Source organism: Pristiophorus japonicus, chromosome 18, assembly GCF_044704955.1.
Source record: "Pristiophorus japonicus isolate sPriJap1 chromosome 18, sPriJap1.hap1, whole genome shotgun sequence".
NCBI classification, from domain to species: Eukaryota; Metazoa; Chordata; class Chondrichthyes; family Pristiophoridae; genus Pristiophorus; species Pristiophorus japonicus.
In genome coordinates, this window is record NC_091994.1 from 112,256,613 (window position 1) to 112,276,428 (window position 19,816).

Genomic DNA, 19,816 nt, shown 5'->3' on the forward strand with positions numbered 1-19,816 from the left:
GTGAATCTTTGGAATTCTCTGCCCCAAAGGGCCGTGACTGCTCAGTTGTTGAGTATATTCAGGGCTGAGATATAGATTTTTCGACTCGAGGAAAACGAGGGGTATGGGGATTGGTCAGAAAGTGGCGTGGAGGTCGAAGATCAGCCGTGATCTAATTAAATTGCGGAGCAGGCTTGAGGGGCCCTATGGCCTACACCTGCATCTATTATGTTCTTATGAAAGGGGAAACTGTTTGGCATAAGTACAAATGATGGTTTCCTGTTGCTGGGTGACTTGCAGCGAAACAGTTCTGTATTTTGTTACGTCAGACTGTACCGCAAGAAAACATAATCAAGGCTTTTGTCATACAGGTCATTTTGATACTTTCACTACAAACCCATTGGAACTGCCTCCATTTCTGACGTCGAACAGGGAATACTGTGTTCGGACAAGTAAGGGTTTTTCAATGTCGCAGGTGCCCCAGGGAAAGTTATGTTTTTAAAAACTATTTACATATTTTGTTTCAACTATGGTGAGAGCGATCTGCTGTTATAGCATAAAGTGAGAATGTTACTTGACTGGTTCTCTCCTATTTACAGTTGACATGCAATAGAATTACTAATCATTTTGATTCCAGCTCACTGACTGTTGTGACAAACCTAGTCCAGTTGCCCCTGTTCAACATCATTCCGATGCCTTTATTGTCAGAGGCATCTTTTATAGTAGCTCACTCGAATGATGGACTTTTCCTGTTTGGACACTCTTCACTAAACATTATACGGTGAGTGGATCTCGTGTGTTATGCTGTTGTGTTTGTGGTGGCTAGATGGCCAGTCCCATAGTTGCATTTAAACTGACGGGAACATCAAACAGGGCTTCAACAGATTTCGAAGAATGATTTGCTTTGGGTCCGAGTATTGTGTCTGAATGCTGCAAATGAAAAATGATGCGTCAGTTTGATCGTAGCTTGCTATCTGTCACTGAGAATGCTGGTAACACAGGATATGAGAGACTTTAGTGCCTCACACTGCTAATTTATACTTGGTCTGAATCTTTAATTTGAACAGTAATAATATAGAATCATTGAATGATAAAGCACAGAGGGAGGCCCATCGTGCCTCTGCAAATCACTTTGCTGGCATTTAACCTAATATGCCGCTTAATTCTTAGATTGAAATCAATATGCCTGTACGGTATGACCTGTTTGAGGTCAACATTTGCAACGTTAAATTGGTCTCTTCAGTGTTTGACTTCACAGGGTGGTTGATATTCAGCTTTGTGTCACCAGCCCATTCACTGCTGTCTCGAAGTGGCTTGCCTGTATTTTCATAACTCTCTGTCGATTAAACAAAGCACTTCAAATGGCTGTATATTTACAGTTACAGATTCTAAATTATGATTGATGAAGTTTTCCTGATGAAGCCTGAGTTTGAGGGGTCAGTGTCCACAGATTTTACTTACCCCTGTGTTCTAGTTTTATTGGGCTGTAAGCATTGTTAGGATGTACTCAAGTAATTACTGCTATTAAATTACTTTTTTAGATGCATTGATAGTCCAGTGTTCAATTCTCGACATGTTTGTGGCAAGTCATCATCATCAGAGGCGGTCCCTAGAACGAGGATGACTTGCTTCCACAAGTTTATAGGTGTTTCGATGAAGGACCTGATGTTCCAGTCCTGAACTACATGTTGAAGGGTGGAAGATTCCTGTGCGTGGATTTTTTTACCATGGGGTGACCGTTGCACACCAGCCACCACACGGGCTTGACAGAGCGAGGTCTTGGTCCAGTGGCAAGGATTAACCAGGACGATTGGAGACCTGCTCTGCTGCACGGGTCTAGTGCGCACAACATATCGCAGTGTGGGCTGGCCCGTGCTGCCCCTGGGCCCTCGCCTCTTCTGGACCCCGAACTCTCATCTGTCGCACCTCCACCACAAACACTCGCCGCTCCTCCGCCCCGACCTTCCCACTCCTCTGTACCCGGGCCCCGCCGATATTCCGGCCCACGCTCCAAAACGGCGACCAAGGTTTTGATGACCTCACCCAGTCGCCCATCTCAAAATCCTTGGAGCAGCTCGCACTGGAGGTTGAAGTAGTACACCGTTCCAGCTCTTTTATAACCCGACCTGCGGAGCTGTTCTCTCGCAGGTCGGGGGGGCAAGTAGGAAGCTGGTAAATATAGGTCACAGTGCTCAGAGTTAACACGGTTTGTTTTTCTTTATACAACAACAACTTGCATTTATATAGTGCGTCCCAAGGTTGCTTCACAGGAGCATTATCAACAAAATTTGACTCAAACCACATCGAGATATTAGTGCAGATGACCAAAAGCTTGGTCAAAGAGCTGAGTTTTAAGGAGCACCTTAAAGGAGGAGAGGTTGAGCGGTGGAGAGGTTTAGGGAGGGAATTCCAGAGTTTCGGGCCAGTCAGCTGAAGGTACAGCCTTCAGGTTTGCTTATTTTAGTCTGTTTGGAATGTTATTGCCGTGTTGAATGACGTGCTAATACAAGTTGTAGAGTGTGAAGTTAATGAAGTCTGTCAGCTGGGCGAATTGAGCCTTTTCGAACTCTGATTTGAAGTGACTTATTCAGAGAGCACTTTAGTCTTTAATAACTGGCAGGTCTCCCGTGGCATTGCTCATGGTAGGCTCCGCAATCAGCATTTAGATGTTGATCAGACACTGGACCGCGTCATGCACAATGTATTATTCTGCTGCTGCAAAGGAGCTAAGCTCAGTCAGGCCTGTCCTTTCAAGATCACAAAGTCTGATTGCAGTAAATAGGAGCTCCTGAGGTGAATAAGAGCGCAGTTATGGGAGAAAATGTGGGGGATTGTGGAGTTCCATTATGGGAATGCTAACTGTTTATATTTCTCTGTATCCTGTATAAACAAAGGAAAGCACAGGAGCCAGAATCACTCGCGTTGTCTGTCTGTCTCGACCTCAATGTCTAAGTTAGCTTTCCCTCTCTGAAGTAAAAGTTAAGAAATTGATAGTTTAAATCTGAAACTTTACCTATAAAAAGCTTTGAAAGCCAGCTGTGGAGAATTAATTTTAAAAGGTGGCAGAGAGAATATTTTCATTGAGTATTGACATGTATATGAGGTAGTTTACATCTGTGATTTTTACTAACAGCTTGCAATTATATATACTTTATCTTTAAGACATAATATTCTACTAATGTCAAAATAATTGTTTAGTCTATATTGTAGCTTCTGTTTCTGCCATTTTAAAAATATTTTTGTGTTCGCATTTAGATCTCTTTTCACCACTCCCACAGATTGCATTGCATAGTTGGAAAGGGCTGTGAATCACTGCCAGGTCTCTACCCGGGGCTGGTATTAGGTGTTCTCGAAGGGCCCCAAGTTAACTTGCCTCCCAATGTTCCTGGCTCTCTGTTTAGAGAACCACTTGTCAGTTGTTATTGACACCCCTTGCTTTATAGTCCAGCTGAGATTCAAAACTTGCTGCGTGGCACAAATCAACATCTTTGCTCTCCATTGTGATAATTCCTTCCAGATACGATGCACAATTTGCTCCAATATGGACTCGACCCAACTTGCTTAGCATTCCAGAAGCAAGTTCTGCACAGTTTCCAATGCCCACCCCTCCCCCACGACAATGTTAATTGAGTACAATTTAAGAATGTCTTCTAACCTTGCTAGCTGCATTATTTTGCAAATGCTGGCATGGGAGCCATTGGATTTGAAAGTCCTGGGGCCAATATTTATCCCTCAATCAACATAACATAAAAACAGATTATCTGATCATTATCACATTGCTATCTTTGGGAGCTTGCTGTGCGCAAATTGTCTGCCTAGTTTCCTTCATTACAATGGCGACTACACTTCAAAAAAGTACTTGATTGGCTGTGAAGCACTTTGGGACGTCTTGAAGTCATGAAAGGTGCTATATAAATGCAAGTCTTTCTTTTTTCTTTTCTCCTTTAAGAATCCTGATTGAAGCAGTGACAGGAAATATTCACAATGCAAGAAACATATTTTGTAAGAACATTTCAATATCTTACCTATATAGTTGGTTTTGTGTCTGTATAAATAGTTAGCATTTGCATGCTGATTGGTCCACTGGTGACCAATTAAATTGTAAAACTCAACCCAGAATGCCACCATGACTATTACAGCCAAGACTTGGATTGGCACTTGGGTAGTATCCTAATGCCGTGATCGTGCATTGATTGTTGAGTGGCAGTCCCCAAATTACAGCGATCCTGCGATGTATGATGGAAAAAATTGATGCAGAAGTGTGATGAGAAAAGCGACAACCGAAGCAAGGTTTTGTCGGCAGGGAGAGTGTGCAGACATATGATTTTAAATGAGGTAAAGTATATCGCTTCTCGGCCTTTTGGCTAAGATCATGCGTAACTGACCTGACAGGGGAGTAGCCACCATGACCTCCGGGTGGTTCTCCCTGGATCAGGAAGGTATATGCTTGCTTTTTTGGAAACAGGAGGTGGGTGGGGTGGCTTGACCCATCACCTCCACGGAGGTGTGTGGGGGACCTGACCCATCCACCTCCATGGCACGAACCTGGTATTGCAGTACTTCCAGGAACGGTGCAGTGGATCTAGGCCTTTTGGCTAAGAGCATTGGCGCAGAATGATCCTTGGCGTGTGCAAGGTGACCTCTGGCGTTTGTGATTTGACAAAGAATTGGAACGATTGGCTACGAATTTCAAAAAAAAAAAGTATATCGCTTCTCGGCCTTTTGGCTAAGATCATGCGTAACTGACCTGACAGGGGAGTAACCATGACCAGAAAGTGGTTCTCCCTGGATCAGGAAGGTGGTTCTCCTATGCTTTTTGGAAATATGAGGTGGGTGGGGGGCCTGCCCCGTCCACCTCCATGGCACGAACCTGGTATTGCAGTACTTCCAGGAGCAAAAACATTGGCGCAGAGTGATCCTTGAATGGGCCCAAGGTGACCTCTGGCGTTTATGATCTGACAAAGAATTGGAAAGATTGGCAACGAATAAAACATTAAAAAAAAAATATGGGTGATGTAAGTATGAAGAAACGTCCACACCGAAGCTTTCAACTTTGGCGGGGATGTAAAATAGATGATACCAAATTGGCCGCATGTTACACATGATTTCCATTTCCATTTTATGACCCTGCAAAGATGCGCTATTGCAATAGGATCATTCCTCATGATTTTACAAATGATTCATTCTGGGTTTTATCTTCAAATAATATATCTGTTTCTTCCTTTTGAAGAGACCGTACAGAATAAACCCGCAAGCCATTCAATAATGAGGACTTGCACTGCTCCCGACAACACTGTAATTATACCAATATATAGTGCATAATCAACCCCAATTTAGACTCTGCACCTAATTATTTTTCACCGAACACTTATACATTCAATTGTGACTTGGATGCTTTAAATGTGAAATGCACTTCAAGTGCCACGTGTCGTGTGTAATATTGGGGAACATCGTAGTAAGTTGCAATAATGTCAGAGCTTTTCAAAGAGTTTTTCATAAGTGTTGAGTGAATGATACCAGTTGTGTTATGCTGGATCACAGGTTAGAGAGTTAAATAAAACAGAAAAAAATGCAAATGGTTTCATTTGCTCAGCCCTATACAATAGTTTAAAATCTGATGCATCATTCACTATCGCTGTAATTTCTCCGCCTGCTCCACGACGACATGTAGGCTGTGCTCCTGACCAACGGACCCACCACAGACACAATCCATGTCCGGACCGGGGTCAAGCAGGGCTGCGTCATCGCGCCAACCCTCTTCTCGATCTTTCTCGCTGCAATGCTCCACCTCACACTCAACAAGCTCCCCGCTGGAGTGGAACTAAACTATAGAACCAATGGGAACTCCTTCAACCTTTGTCGCCTTCAGACCAGATCCAACATCATCCCATCTTCTGTTGTCGAGCTACAGTATGCGGACGACGTTTGCGTGTGCGCACATTCAGAGGCTGAACTCCAAGTCATAGTCAACATCTTCACCGAGGTGTATGAAAGCATGGGCCTTACACTAAACATCCGTAAGACAAAGGTCCTCCACCAACCTGACCCCACCGCACAGCACTGCCCCCCAGTCATCAAGATCCACGGTGCGGCCCTCGACAACGTAGACCACTTTTCATGCCTTGGGAGCCTATTATCACCAAGGGCAGACATCACCGACGAGTGCGTCAGCGCAGCCTTCGGCCACCTGAGGAAGAGCGTGTTCGAAGATCAGGCCCTCAAATCTGGCACCAAGCTTATGGTCTACAGGGCTGTAGTGATACCCACCCTCCTGTATGGCTGAGATGTGGACCATGTACAGTAGACACCTCATCGCTGGAGAAATACCACCAACGATGTCTCTGCAAGATCCTGCAAATCCCCTGGGAGGACAGATGCACCAACGTTAGTGTTATCGATCAGGCCAACATCCCCAGCATTGACCACACTTGACCAGCTCCGTTGGGCGGGCCACATTGTCCGCATGCCCGACGCAAGACTCCCAAAGCAAGTGCTCTACTCGGGCTTGCTTGCCGTGTAGGAGTTCCAAGGTGGGCAGAGGAAATGTTTCAAGGACACCCTCAAATCTTCCTTGATAAAGTGCAACATCCCCACCGACACCTGGGAGTCCCTGGCCAAAGACCGCCCTAAGTGGAGGAAGTGCATCCGGGAGGGCGCTGAGCACCTCGAGTCTCGTCGCCGAGAGCATGCAGAAAACAATCGGAAGGAGCGTGCGGCAAACCAGACTCCCCACCCACCCTTTCCTTCAACGACTGTCTGTCCCACCTGTGACAGAGACTGTAATTCCCGTATTGGACTGTTCAGCCACCTGAGAACTCACTTTTAGAGTGGAAGCAAGTCTTCCTCGATTTTGAGGGACTGCCTATGATGATGAGTTTAATGTTTGCCTTTATTCTAGATAAACACTCTTGTTTTTTTTTAATCTATTGTCTGATAAGAATTTGGAATTTGTTTCAGGTTCCATTTCTTTTTGTTGATTTGCAACTTAGCCTTAAAATTGCAAGTACTTTCTCACACTCTTTTATGTTGGTAGTTTGTGTTTCTAATTTATTGTAAAATAAATTGGTTGGAACAGGTATGGTAGTAAGGTTGAAATTTAATTGCGACTTTCAAAATACTTCACAATTTATGAGAGATTTTTGAGTAGATTATGGACGTCATGTGAATCCCAGGAATAAATTATATCTTTGGACTCACTGCAGTCCATAATTTGGCATGTTTTTGGGTGCTTTGAATGTGGTGTACGTTAAGTACCATATGTAATACAGTCATCATCATCATAGGCAGTCCCTCGGAATCGAAGAAGACTTGCTTCCATTCTTAGAATGAGTCCTTAGGTGGCTGAACAGTCCAATACGAGAGTCACAGTCCCTGCCATAGGTGGGACAACAGCCATTGAGGGTAAGGGTGGGTGGGACAGGTTTGCCGCACGTTCTTTCCGCTGCCTGCGCTTGTCTTCTGCATGCAATCGGCGATGAGACTCGAGGTGCTCAACGCCCTCCCGGATGCACTTCCTCCACTTAGGGCAATCTTAGGCCAGGGACTCCCAGGTGTCGGTGGGGATGTTGCACTTTATCAGGGAGGCTTTGAAGGTGTCCTTGTAATGTTTCCTCTGTCCACCTTTGGCTCGTTTGCCATGAAGGAGTTCCGAGTAGAGCGCTTATTTTGGGAGTCTCGTGTCTGGCATGCGGACAATGTGGCCTGCCCAGCGGAACTGACCAAGTGTGGTCAGTGCTTCAATGCTGGGGATCTTGGCCTGGACGAGGACACTCGTTGGTTATATTTCTCCAGCGATTTGAGGTGTCTACTGTACATGACCCATGTCTCTGAGCCATACAGGAGGGTGGGTATTACTACAGCCCTGTAGACCATGAGCTTGGTGGTAGTTTTGAGGGCCTGATCCTTAGACAGCCAAAGGCTGCGCTGGCGCACTGGAGGCGGTGTTGAATTTTCTCATCAATGTCTGCTTTTGTTGATAAAAGGCTCCCGAGGGAAGGGAAATGGTCCACGTTGTCCAGGGCCGCGCGTGGATATTGATAACTGGGGGGGCAGTGCTGTGCGGCGAGGATAGGCTGGTGGAGGACCTTTGTCTTTGCCTGCGAAGAGACGCTTGGTCACTCAACCAGAAAACATCAGGACTGGTTTAATGAGAATGATCCGGAGATCCAAGAACTAATAGATCGCAAGCGCAGAGCATTTCTGAGCCTTTAGCATCAACCCATCTCGGGAGCAGCAAAGCACCATACAGACGGCTCAAGGCTGAGGTCCAACAAAAAAGACCAGGACCTAAAGAACAGGTGTTGGATGGAGAAAGCACAGGAAATACAACAACTGGCCGACAGCCATGATGTGCAAGGATTCTTCATTGCAGTCAAAGCCACCTACAGTCCAAACTCCTAAGGCCCCACTCCACTGCTGGCCAAGAACGGGGAAACACTCAATACATAGAGTTTGACATAGAGGTATTATGCAACAAACAGTTTCTGCACCACAATAACAATATCTCCCATCAGAAGGAAAGACTTTCATTTATATAGCGCCTTTCACCACCTCAGGACATCCCAAAGCCAGCGAAGTACTTTTTTGAAGTGTAGTCATTGTTGTAATGCAGGAAACCCAGCAGCTAATTTGCGCACAGCAAGCTCCCAGAAATAGCAATGTGATAATGACCAGATCATCTGTTTTAGTGATGTTGATTGAGGGATAAATATTGGCCTCAGGACACTGGGGATAACTCCTCTGTTCTTCTTCGAAATAGTGCCGTGGGATCTTTTACGTCCACCTGAGAGAGCAGATGGGGCCTCGGTTTAACATCTCATTGGAAAGACGGCACCTCCGACAGTGCAGCATTCCTTCAATACGGCACTGGAGTGTCAGCCTAGATTTATGTGCTCAAGTCTCTGGAATGGGACTTGAACCCACGACCTTCTGACTCCAAGGCGAGGGTGCTGCCCACTGAGGCACAGCTGACGCGCTTTAATCATTAGAATGATTAAAAACACACGCCTTCAAGAAACAACCATTATTTTTCTGAATATACCAGCTGATCTCCCATGGCATTGTGCCTCAGCACTTTGGGGCATGGATCACAGTTGAGCTGGAGCACAGTTGTGATCTAGATCATCTCTTTGGCCAATGGTCAGACTCCCTGTGGGGAAGTTGTCCAAGTAGGTACATTGTGGGGTCAATTAAAGGCTAATTGTTGAGGCAAATCTATTTCGAGTCGGTCCTGCTTGTAAATCCCTAGCTGCTGCTCTTGAAGAGTGGCATTATCAAAGTCAGAAAAGCCACCAGGACAGGAATAATTTATTTCGCTGTTATATATTCGCTGCTTTAAAATGTGATGCATGCTAGATGGATGTTAGTGGATCACTTGTGGCATTGCTCATGGTGAGGCAAAAGATATGCTGTTTTATGCTATGTAACGTATAATATGTTATCAGGACAACTGATTTATGGTAACAATAATTCATTGGAATTTTTTATTAAAAGTGCAGTAGGACTGTTGGCTGTACTTTTAGGTTTGAATTGTGTATTGTGTCTACATTTTTGTGGGGATTGTAAATAAGTCCTCTTGATTATTATTAAATATTTAGGTGTTTGGTGAATTTTATGTCTTGCATTGAGGTCCAGAATCCAGAACAATGTACGTGCTTCAAGTTGCAGATGGATAGATGCGAAGTACTGAGGAGGAGGGCGAGGAGTTGATGCGGTTTCAGAGGCAGAAGGAGGGTGCTGTAAGGTGTGGGAGTAGTTCGGACTCGGATATTGCGGTATGAGGGGAGCAGAGGGATGTTGAGATGTGGAAATATTGGGAAGGGAGTTGTATTGGAGTAGTGTGATAGGAGCACGGTGTTGGGATGTGGAAGTAGTGACAGGATGGTCCTGGGATGTGGGAGAACTAGGATTGTGATGGTGACGTTGCTAAGAGTATTGGGAGAGGAGTTGTTGGGTGTGTGAGTCAGGGAAGGTGTATCATAGTGGTTGGGAACGGTGGACGGGAAGTTACAGGATGCTGCTGGGAAAAGCAGGAAAATTGCTTACTATTTTGGTAACTTGCCTTTATCTTGGTAAAAGCACAGTTTCTGCTTAAGGAAGTTAAACATTCTTGCAGATCTTGACAGGGTAGATGCAGGGAGGATGTTTCCCCCGGGCTGGTGAGTCTAGAACCAGGGGTCACAGTCTCAGGATAAGGGGTCAGTCATTTAGGACTGAGATGAGGAGAAATGTCTTCACTCAGAGGGTGGTGAATCTTTGGAATTCTCTACCCCAGAGGGCTGTGGAGACTCAGAATTTGAGTATATTCATGGCTGAGATCGATAGATTTTTGAATATTAAGAGAATCAAGGGATATGGGGATAGTGCAGGAAAGTGGAGTTGAGGTAGAAGATCAGCCGTGATCTCATTGAATGGTGGAGCAGGCTCGAGGGGCCGACTGGCTGACTCCTGCTCCTAATTCTTATGTTATGTAAAACTGAATCATCCTGAAAATGGCAATAGGGCTTTTTGCTAGTTGTGGGAGTGGGTGGAAGTGAAAGATATGTAAATTCTGGGCAGGATTGATGAAAGGTGAGCGAGAATGTGGAGGAGGTTTGACAGCAGTGGAGTTTGGAGGCTTGGGGTGGTGTACTGTGGTATGGCAGCATGGTGGAAGGAGAACCTGGAGTTTGGCAGAATGCAGGGTGGAATGTGGGTTTGGCTCACTCTGGATTCCTGGGGTCTTTCAGCAGTTGGAGAGGAGAATGGGACCGACAGCACTTTGGGGACGGTGGGCAGGGGGTGGGGTACAATTTCTGGGTTTTCCAGCACTGGTTCATTAGTTGCTATAATAGATCTCTGTAAACATTGAATTTATTGTCTAGTGATTCTTTCCAGGTAAAATGATTTGTATGACAAATATTGCCAACAATTGCAGGGCAGTTGAACAGAAAAATATCAAAATTTACCTTTTTTTTAAAAAAAAAAGTCCCAAAATTCACATTCTAGTTTGTTTCACGTTTTTATCTATGTTGGGGCCTCTGCAGATTTGATATAAGGTTAGGTTGTGGCTTAGAGAGAGAACTTGTGACATTGTGTAAATTAACACTTTGGGAGCTTGTTGTAGACTTGCTGGTCAGGGACCCTGCTGATGGATTAGATTCCGAGTTATTGTAGTTACCTCAGGTGGTGATGTCAATTAACATATAGCAACCAGGAAAATGGACGCTGCCAAGCTTCAAGTGTCAATAAAACGTCCAATCAAAAATTGTCAGTTATCAGTAGCTCTGAGTAAGTGAAGAGCAGTGAGAAAGCCAATAAAAAGCTCCAAGGGCTGTCTAACGCCTCAGTTAGCGGCCAGAGGGGGCATGAATGGGAGCGTAAGAGGTTACCGACCGTAGCTTTTAGCGCCCCGACCGGAAATTCATCAGAGGCTCACCGGGGACGCAAACCGTTAGCGCCTGCCTGCTGACAATCACTCCGAGCCTGACATATTCCTGGTACAACACCCACCCCGTGGGGACAGGCTTGCAGAGTCGTTAACTGGTGACTACTTAAAGGGATGAGGAAGCGCTTCCGTCGGAGGTCACAGAATTTAAACGTTTGCACGTTTACATGGTGGTGAGCTTCCGAGTTCGCAACAACAGACAGACATAACAGTTCAGCTTGAGAAAAAGTGATGTTGGAAACTTTAATGGGTGTGTTACTATGCCGCGCCTTCAAGGCTCGGCTTTTCCCGGGATCTGAATCGGATTTCGGCGCATGCGCAATGATTCGGTTAAATTTAGCGCCGGCATTTTTGTTAGCGACCCCATCAGCTCTGGTGTGCAACGGCTGATTTAGTGCCCATGTCAGCTCTTCGACCGATTCTGACGCATTTCTGGGCGGAGGGCGCAAACTTTTGCAAGTCACTAAAATTACCAAATGAGGTGCCACCGAATTTCTCCCCCAAATCGTTTGACCGCCGTCTTGGACATCGCCAGCTAAGAAACGTACAGACGGAAATCAGGCTTGTAACATGATAAAAATATAAAAATTCCACAATTTGGAAGAAAATTATTACACAAATTGTGTATGACGATGTGTTTTTAAAAACATTTGAGAAGCCTAGGGCTTGAGTTCAGGGTCTAGCCAGTGATATTGCTGCCTGTTGTTAATAGGACTTAGGAACTACAAGCACCTGTGCCTATTTCTCAGTATGTCACAGCCTGAGCATGTGGAGTGCGGAGAAAGCTCCCTTCCATTATTACTCCCTGAAGAGAATATGCACTACAAATCGAAACCAAGTAGCTGATCATTATGAGCTTGTTTTTCCAACAAAACAACCTCTCGGTAAAACCTGAATTTTGGAACTGTGTTGAGGTAGTTTGACTGGAACGTTATTTCCGAGGGAATGTTTATTTACTGACGGACACACACCTGAGGTCTGCTAAGAATTGCCAAAGAAAATTGCTAAAATCTCAGGCAATTCCAGGAGGCTTTACTTTGCAGTGCCAGTGAATTTTTCTCCGGGTAAGCAGTTGGCATTAAATTAGCAGTATTTAAAAAAAAATGTCCGTGCGTTACCCCTCTCGACCCAGTGATCAGTGAAGGAAGGTTCCAGGTGGCACTATAACAGCTGGCTGCTGTTTAAAATCAGAGCTTGGATTAAATTGCCAATAAGTAGAGCATGTCCTGACACTGCAAACCAACTGGAAAATTCCTTCACTGTTAGGCTGTTGAGGGATGCATTTTGAAATATACTATGGATTAAAATGAAAGTGCTGGTGAGTCGAGAAAATGATAGGGAAAGCCATGTTCTCTAATCACTTAAGCTAACTTTGTTGGTACATTCTGCATTTTAATATTAATCATTGTGAAACAGTGATTTACTGTGAGTAATTCTATAAGAGCTCTGCTAATTGTAACAACATGTTTTCTGAGGAACTTCATTTCTTTGCTTATTCCTAATTTGAGACTGTTCTCCGATGAACTCTTTTTTATATAGATTTTTTTCCAATAAATTTAGTTCCATCTGCTTTTCTGCCACTCCTTGTTAACGTTTCTCTAAGTGATTCATTTCAGTCAAAACAAATCTTTTTACAACTTTACTAGTTTGATAAAAATACTTTTAATTCTCAACCTTTTTATTCTTCCCTCCTATCCTGACTGGAGCACCTGGACTGCTGAACAAGATTGTGGACCGGATTTTCGGCTTTTCTGTTTTCGAGCGATAATAGCGTCGGGGTGGGAAAGTTATCGGCTGGGAATAGTTTGCGCCTCAGTATGTAAGTTTGGGCATCCAGGCTCTGTGTCAGGGCACAGCGCCAAGGGGGAGGGCATTGTACACCCCTCATGGCACAAGGATGGGACACCCCCGATCTAAAGAGCCGGGCCAGGAGCAGTCCGAGAGGGGACCTAAAAACCCTCCACAAAAACATTCCTAAAACATTGCCCACGCCACCGCAACACACAAAGTTCAAACAGAAAGCACTCGCACGCACTTCTGTAGTACTTTACCGTCTTCTCCGCCGCCGGCATGGCCGGACTGCTCCGATTTCCCAGGCAGTCATTGCGGGCGCAGTTCCAGGCGGATGGTTCGGGCAGGATCTCAAACTCGCGGCGGTGTTGTAACCAGGGGCGTTGCACGCCCCGTGCAGCTCTTCCCGGCGGTGCTGCTCAGCGCCACTGCAAAACCCGACCAGAGGATCGCGGCAGGGCGCTGGAGATCTCACCGCCGCCTTTCACAAAACTCTGAGCGCAAAGGACCGGAAAAGCCAGCCCTGTGTGTTTGTTGCAAAGGCAAAGACTTTAACCTGACATCGATAGCTATAGGCACCAGCACAAATGCTGTATTTATGGTCGGTCTTTTCATTGCATGTGACAAGTGAATGTGTGGTATAGTGTAGCAAGCGACTTAGTCAGATGGAATAGATTATAGTACCAGGATCCCATGACTGAAAATAGCAGTGTATCCTTGTCACTAAAATGTTACAAATATCTGGAGATAGTTTTATTTAAGGAGTTTATACATTACACAATAGGTTTCTTTTCCAAGGTCTCTTGTATTTACCGTTGGCAAGAGGTCATATTGGGAAGAATTTGTAATAGCAATTATTGTAGCAATTGTGCTGAGGTTGGGAATGTTTTGTCTTTTATCATTCTGTACAATATGAATCTGTGGTTATAGTATTGTGAAGTATTCCACCTACTCTAGTGGAACACCGAGCTTTCATTAATGCAGTTGCTCTTGAAAGAGAAAGTCTACGGGCAGTGTGAAGTATTGTTCTGCAATGCCTTATAAATATTAAAATATCGATGGTTTAAAAAAGCAGTAATCCAGGCAAGAGGTTCAGTTGAAATCACATTGTCCAAGTTGGTTATCTTAAGTCCACTGATGAATGAAACCTCTTGAATTATTTCTGTTCATGTTTTTCAATCTTCTCTGTCCTCCTTATCCTACATACTTTGGCTTCTGTATTTTAGATTGTTCTAATAGTGCCTCAAGAATATCTTCACTGATGTTACCAAAACTTGCCTAGACACCAGGACATGTCCAAGATAACTAACGGAATACCTTCAGAATTGTTTTTGGCTGCTGGCTGTATCCTGTGTCTCCACAAGATCGTTCTCATATGATCATAGAATCTTGCCACACAGGAGGAGGCCATTCGACCCATTGTGCCTGGTCTGGATCTTTGAAAGTACGATCCAAGTAGTCTGACTGCCCCGCTCTTACCCCATAGCGCTGCAGATTTTTTCTTTTCAAGTATTTATCAATTCCCTTTTGAAAGTTACTTTTGAATCTGCTTCCACCGCCCTTTCAGGCAGCGCGTTCCCGATCACAACCATTCTCATCATTTACCCTCTGATTCTTTTGCCAATTATTTTAAATCTGTGTTCTCTGGTTACAGACCTACCTGCCACTGGAAACGGTTCCTCCTTACTTACTCTAGCAAAACCCCTCATAATTTTGAATACCTCTATTAAGTATCCCCTTGACCTTTTCTCCATGGAGAACATCCCCAGCTTCTCTCGTGTCTTCACGTAACTGAAGTCCCTCATCCCTGGTGTCTTTCTGGTTAATATTCTCTTCACCTTCTCCAAATCCTTGACATCCTTCCCTGTCGTATGGCGCCCAGAATTGGGCACAATATTCTTGCTGAGGCCAAACCCGTGATTTATAAAGGTTTAGTATAACTTCCTTGCTTTTGCACTGTCTTACTCTATAAAGCCAAGGATCCCGTATGCGTATTACCAGTTTGTGCTGCCACTTTCATGTCCTTGAAAAGCATCACAACATTAGATCTTGTTTCAAACGTTAATTATAACGAATATATTGAACAAATGAATAAATAATCGCAATATAGTACACATACATAAAAATTCTCACAGGGATAATAAATGTTCACAATCTCAATGCTAAATTATTTTACAATTAATTTCTATATATGCAGTTATTTTCTTATCTTACTAACTGTGGGATAACTGGTCTGATTCATGTCTTTGTCTCCAATGATTTGAATGATTCCACGACTCATGTATTTGAATAACTCGGGTAAATGCAAAAGTGACCAGAAATCATTCTTCGTGTGCTTCTCTGAATTCTCTCCAGTGTCCTCCTGAAGGTAAAGGGCCCAAACTATATTCTAATCAGCCCTACCAATAGTTACATGCACAGCAGAAAACTAAAAACAGAAAATGCTGGGAACACTCAGCAGGTCAGGCAGCATCTGTGGAGAGAGAACCAGATGGCAGAAGATCATCGACCTGAAACTTTAACTCCGTCTCTCTCCGCTGACGCTGCCTGACCAACATTACCTGTTCCTATTTCAAATTTCCAGCATCTGCGGTATTTTGCTTTTGTTAACATTGATTTGGGAAAGAAATGACCTTCAGCTGCCTCGTGTGGCTTTTCTGTAGCTGAAGGAATTGCCCTTCGCAAGCCTCGCTGTCGCGCTGCCCATTATCTCTCTGGGTCTGCTCCCTGATACTACAGGTACAACGTCTCACATCCGGCTGTACGAAAATTGGAATTGTCCAAAAACCGTTTGAGAAAATCTCATTTGATATTCAGTAACATAAAATCCGGAATTATTGTCTAAAAACTGGTGGGCCGGAGTAGTTACCTACTTCGCTGCTATGTTTTTGGATTTGAGACGTACCTGCAGTGGAGGAGGCGGCTAAGATGGCAGGGGCCCTACCATCGGGCGGCGAGGGATGAGGAAACCGGTAAAAAACCCGCCGTGCCGGGATGCTGCGGTTGGCGAGGAACAGAGGATCGGCGGGCAGCAACAGCGATGTCTGAAATCTGGAAAAATGTGAAAACAGGCACGGTCTCGGTGGCGAGGTTGCTGGATTTGAGGCGTTGTACCTGTACTATATTTAAAAAAGAATGTGTCTGCTTACAACTATCCTTCAAGAGAGCTTCTTTCTTAAATTAATCATTTGGTTAAGGGAATCCGAGCGGCCTGAATTAGTGATTCTCAGTGTCCCTTCACTGTACTTGAGTTGCTTCTGGTTTAGCTGGTGGTTCCTGAGCTAATCTTGCTGGCAGCACCAATGGAGATGATTGAGGCAGGCAGGTTGGGAGAGAGGTAATACATTCAAATATTCATAGCAGCAATAAGCAAGTGGCATTTGCGGACTCTCACTTATCTACGAATTTTCATAATCTGCTGGTGGGGGCTTCTTTACGCTGGTGCACAATGGAAGTTTAACGATGCTCAATTTTTCCATTCTGAGTTAAAAGCGATTGAAGTATATGATGAGATGAGTTAGTTGGGACTATGAGGAAAAAAAGGCCTTGTTTAAGCCTAATAATTTTGCTAACAGGAAAAAATTATGTTCTTAATCACCAAGGTCCTGGTCTAACCTGCTTAATTGCTATTTTTCAAGGAGTGTAATTACCTAGGCTGGATTCAAACTCGGGTGTTTGAGGTAAAAGGATTTTCTTCTGACTCACTGAGTCATTCAGCATCTTTTCTGTGTCTTTTTCCATTAAATGTTCTTTCTCTTTTGATGATGGGTTTGTTTTTCGCTGACTTTATGCATTTGTATTGAAAATTAATTTTTTCCCCCCTGTAGTCTTTAAAGTATGGTTTAATTTTCTGACGCACGAAATGGTGCCGATTGGATGAAAGTAGTGATGTAAGGTATTGCTGCCAGTGGTGAGGCACGGCATGGTATGTCGCTGTTGGTATTTATGTGCAAGTTGAAGGCATATAGCTCTGCATAACCAGTACCTGTACTGACGTTTTGCAAATTCTTTGCTTTCTTCAGCAGATTCCTGGTAAGTAAACTATTCAGTATTATCATAAAGAATTGAATATTTGCTGTTTAAATGAAGCACAAAAAAATGGTTTATAAACACAGGATAATTTCTACTTCACAAGGCTGACAGCAGCATTGCTTTTGATCTTAATCATCATTGTTCTTTTTAAACGTTTTTGGAATGTCCGGACGCACAGCGAGCAGAGCAGTTCATCCCCAGGTGCATTTGTGAAGCTGTGCCTGCTTGCATGAAATCACCTTTGTTGGTCCCGCTATTTGTCATTGTGACAAGCGGCCAGTCGCTATGTGTGAGCTGTCAGCACTCCTTCTAAAAGTCAAATCATCTGATCAGTTAATATAAAACCAGATACGAATCAAGTGCTTGTTGGTGCCCTAGTATTTTGTGAGGTACAGCACCATGTTCTAAAAGTTTACTTGGGACTTTTCTCCTCTTTGGCAAATCCTGTTTGATGCTTGTTGTCTGATTCGACCTTTGCTGCTGTCCTTGGAGGACAATTGAGCTCCATTTCATTACATTCTGAAATCTTCCTACTGAATGTCAGTTTCACCAGTGCATAATTGTGTCTGTCATATTTCAGGGAAACTGTACCACAGTGGCATTGTTTTCAGTGTAAATGCAATATCTGTGTCCACTTTAGACTGGTCTGTATCTCATTTTTCCTATTAGACCTACATTATATGCTCTTATTCTATCAGATCTTATTCTGAAGTGCTCATTTGTTCCACACAATCATCATTTCCTCCTTACAAGTTTATTTCCCATTTGGGATTTCAGTATCAAATTATATTCGAGAGATTACTTTCATTTCCATCACATCCTATTTCTGCATGGCTTACAACGTATACTTTTCCCACTTCTGCAGAGAAACACTCTGCTGTCAACTGCACACTGTTACCATTCGAGTGGAATAACCTTGACTAAAAATCCCTAGAAGTAACTGGAATCTATTTACACAGAACTTGCCATAAAGATCGTGAAATAATAGTTTGTATAATCATTTTCATAGGCATTTAAATTGTTGTCTGTTAATCTATTTCCTTCTGCTGAACACAGATTTTCGTTTTAAGTTTTAAATAAAAACGTACTGATCTAACCTGTTGCTCATGTCGAGGAGCTCAGCACATGACTGGACTTGGAGCAGCAGAGGAGAGAGGCTGAGTTTGCTGGGACCTCTGTTCTGAGAGAGATCGGGAGATTTGGGTCGGGCAGAGGCTGCACAGAAAACTTTTTTGAAAATTTGCAACGTGGCAGGCCAGGTCAGGAGGTGTTGGTGGTGGGTATGTGAGGTCAGAGATAGATGTTCATCATGCCTGGCCGCTAGCATCATGCTGTGCATCATGAGCAGAATTGAGGTGTTTTTGGATTGATTGGAAGATGGTAAATTTAAAGATACTTTTTGTGATTTTTTTTTTTGTTCTGAATTGTTGAATTTGTTTCTGATTTATTATGTGTTATTTTAGCTGTTACATGTGGATGGATGGATGGGGAATGTAGTATGGCGCCTGTAGCTTTGAGAATTTTTATTTGCAGAAATGTGTAGATTGTTTTGGTGAAATGCGATTGGGGCAAATGTTTTTTGCATAATTTGATAGGGAAATAACAAGTGGAAAATAACCAATGCGAAAGGAATTAAACATAGACTTAAATGAGCAGTAAGGAAGAAGCAAATTGATCATTGGTTTGACAGTCAAGACGCAGGAGATGGACTCAAAGTATGTATGTCTTGGTGAATCATAAACAGCTGTTCATCCGAAAATACCTTGAGTAGGGTAGTAGTTCTCTGGGTTGTTTGTACAATAATACTTCCAAAAAGGAGCGTAATTCACCTTTTTAAATAGATTTTGCAATGTAAGATGTTGATAGTATTCCTGACCAGTAGAACAGGATGATTGCAGATGCTAGGCAGCATTCTGTCATTTCTGCCACATTATGATAGCCATTTTAACATCTTCTGAAGCAAAATTCTATACATTTTAAGAGCTGTTGCAATAAAGGTAGAAGGATTAGAGGGGAGTTGAGAACTTTTTCACCCAGAGGGTGGTGTGGATTTGCAACTCGCTGCCTGAAAGGGTGGTAGAGGCATCGTAGCCTACGGGGCTACAGACCAAGATCTGAGAGTAGGATTAGGCTGGATAGCTCTCTTTTGGCTGGCACAGACACGATGGGCCGAATGGCTTCCTTCTGTGCTGTAAACATCTCTGATTCTATAAAGCGCCATTGTATTCTTCGCCCAGCTGAACATACAGTTTGCTTTGCCATTCCCAAGTTGGGCAGTGCTTCCAACAGGAAACTCTTGTTCTGGAGAGGAAATCAATGTGAGGGGCTCATAAAAAGAATGATGTAGTAATGGTTCGAGTCCAGGCAGTAACTGCTTTAGACAGCTTGAGGCAACGATCCTTAAAGCCTAAATAGCCTTTTCAGCTGGTACTGAGTTTTAATTTGGGCTGACTAACACTTTTACGTTTTAATTGTTCCATGTCAAAGGGAACAGTAAAAGTAATTTTTGGCAGAATGAAATTAACATTACGCTCCAAACGTTGGACAGGAAGTGATGGAAGCAGAGAAAGTACAATAACTAGACAGAGG

At 43.7% G+C, this 19,816-nt stretch overlaps 1 protein-coding gene, 1 non-coding gene and 1 pseudogene across 7 annotated transcripts in view; all 3 read left to right on the plus strand.

Annotated features, from left to right (window-relative positions):
- The window catches only part of mib2 (MIB E3 ubiquitin protein ligase 2), a 297,823-nt gene that overhangs the window by 20,083 nt on the left and 257,924 nt on the right, over positions 1-19,816 (plus strand). The window contains exon 1 of one of the 6 annotated variants that reach the window (XM_070860598.1): positions 12,402-12,468. The exons of 4 other annotated variants lie outside the window; for them this stretch is intronic. The gene's annotated coding sequence lies outside the window, so the exon portion shown is untranslated. Of the gene's footprint in view, positions 1-12,401; positions 12,469-19,816 lie in introns of those variants that run through there. One more of the 6 variants, XM_070860600.1, reaches the window with a different exon arrangement.
- Positions 4,324-4,561, plus strand: LOC139229462 (U2 spliceosomal RNA; annotated as a pseudogene).
- LOC139229438 (U2 spliceosomal RNA) lies at positions 4,686-4,882 on the plus strand. The gene has a single exon (XR_011587717.1). It is a non-coding gene; the product is annotated as a U2 spliceosomal RNA (small nuclear RNA).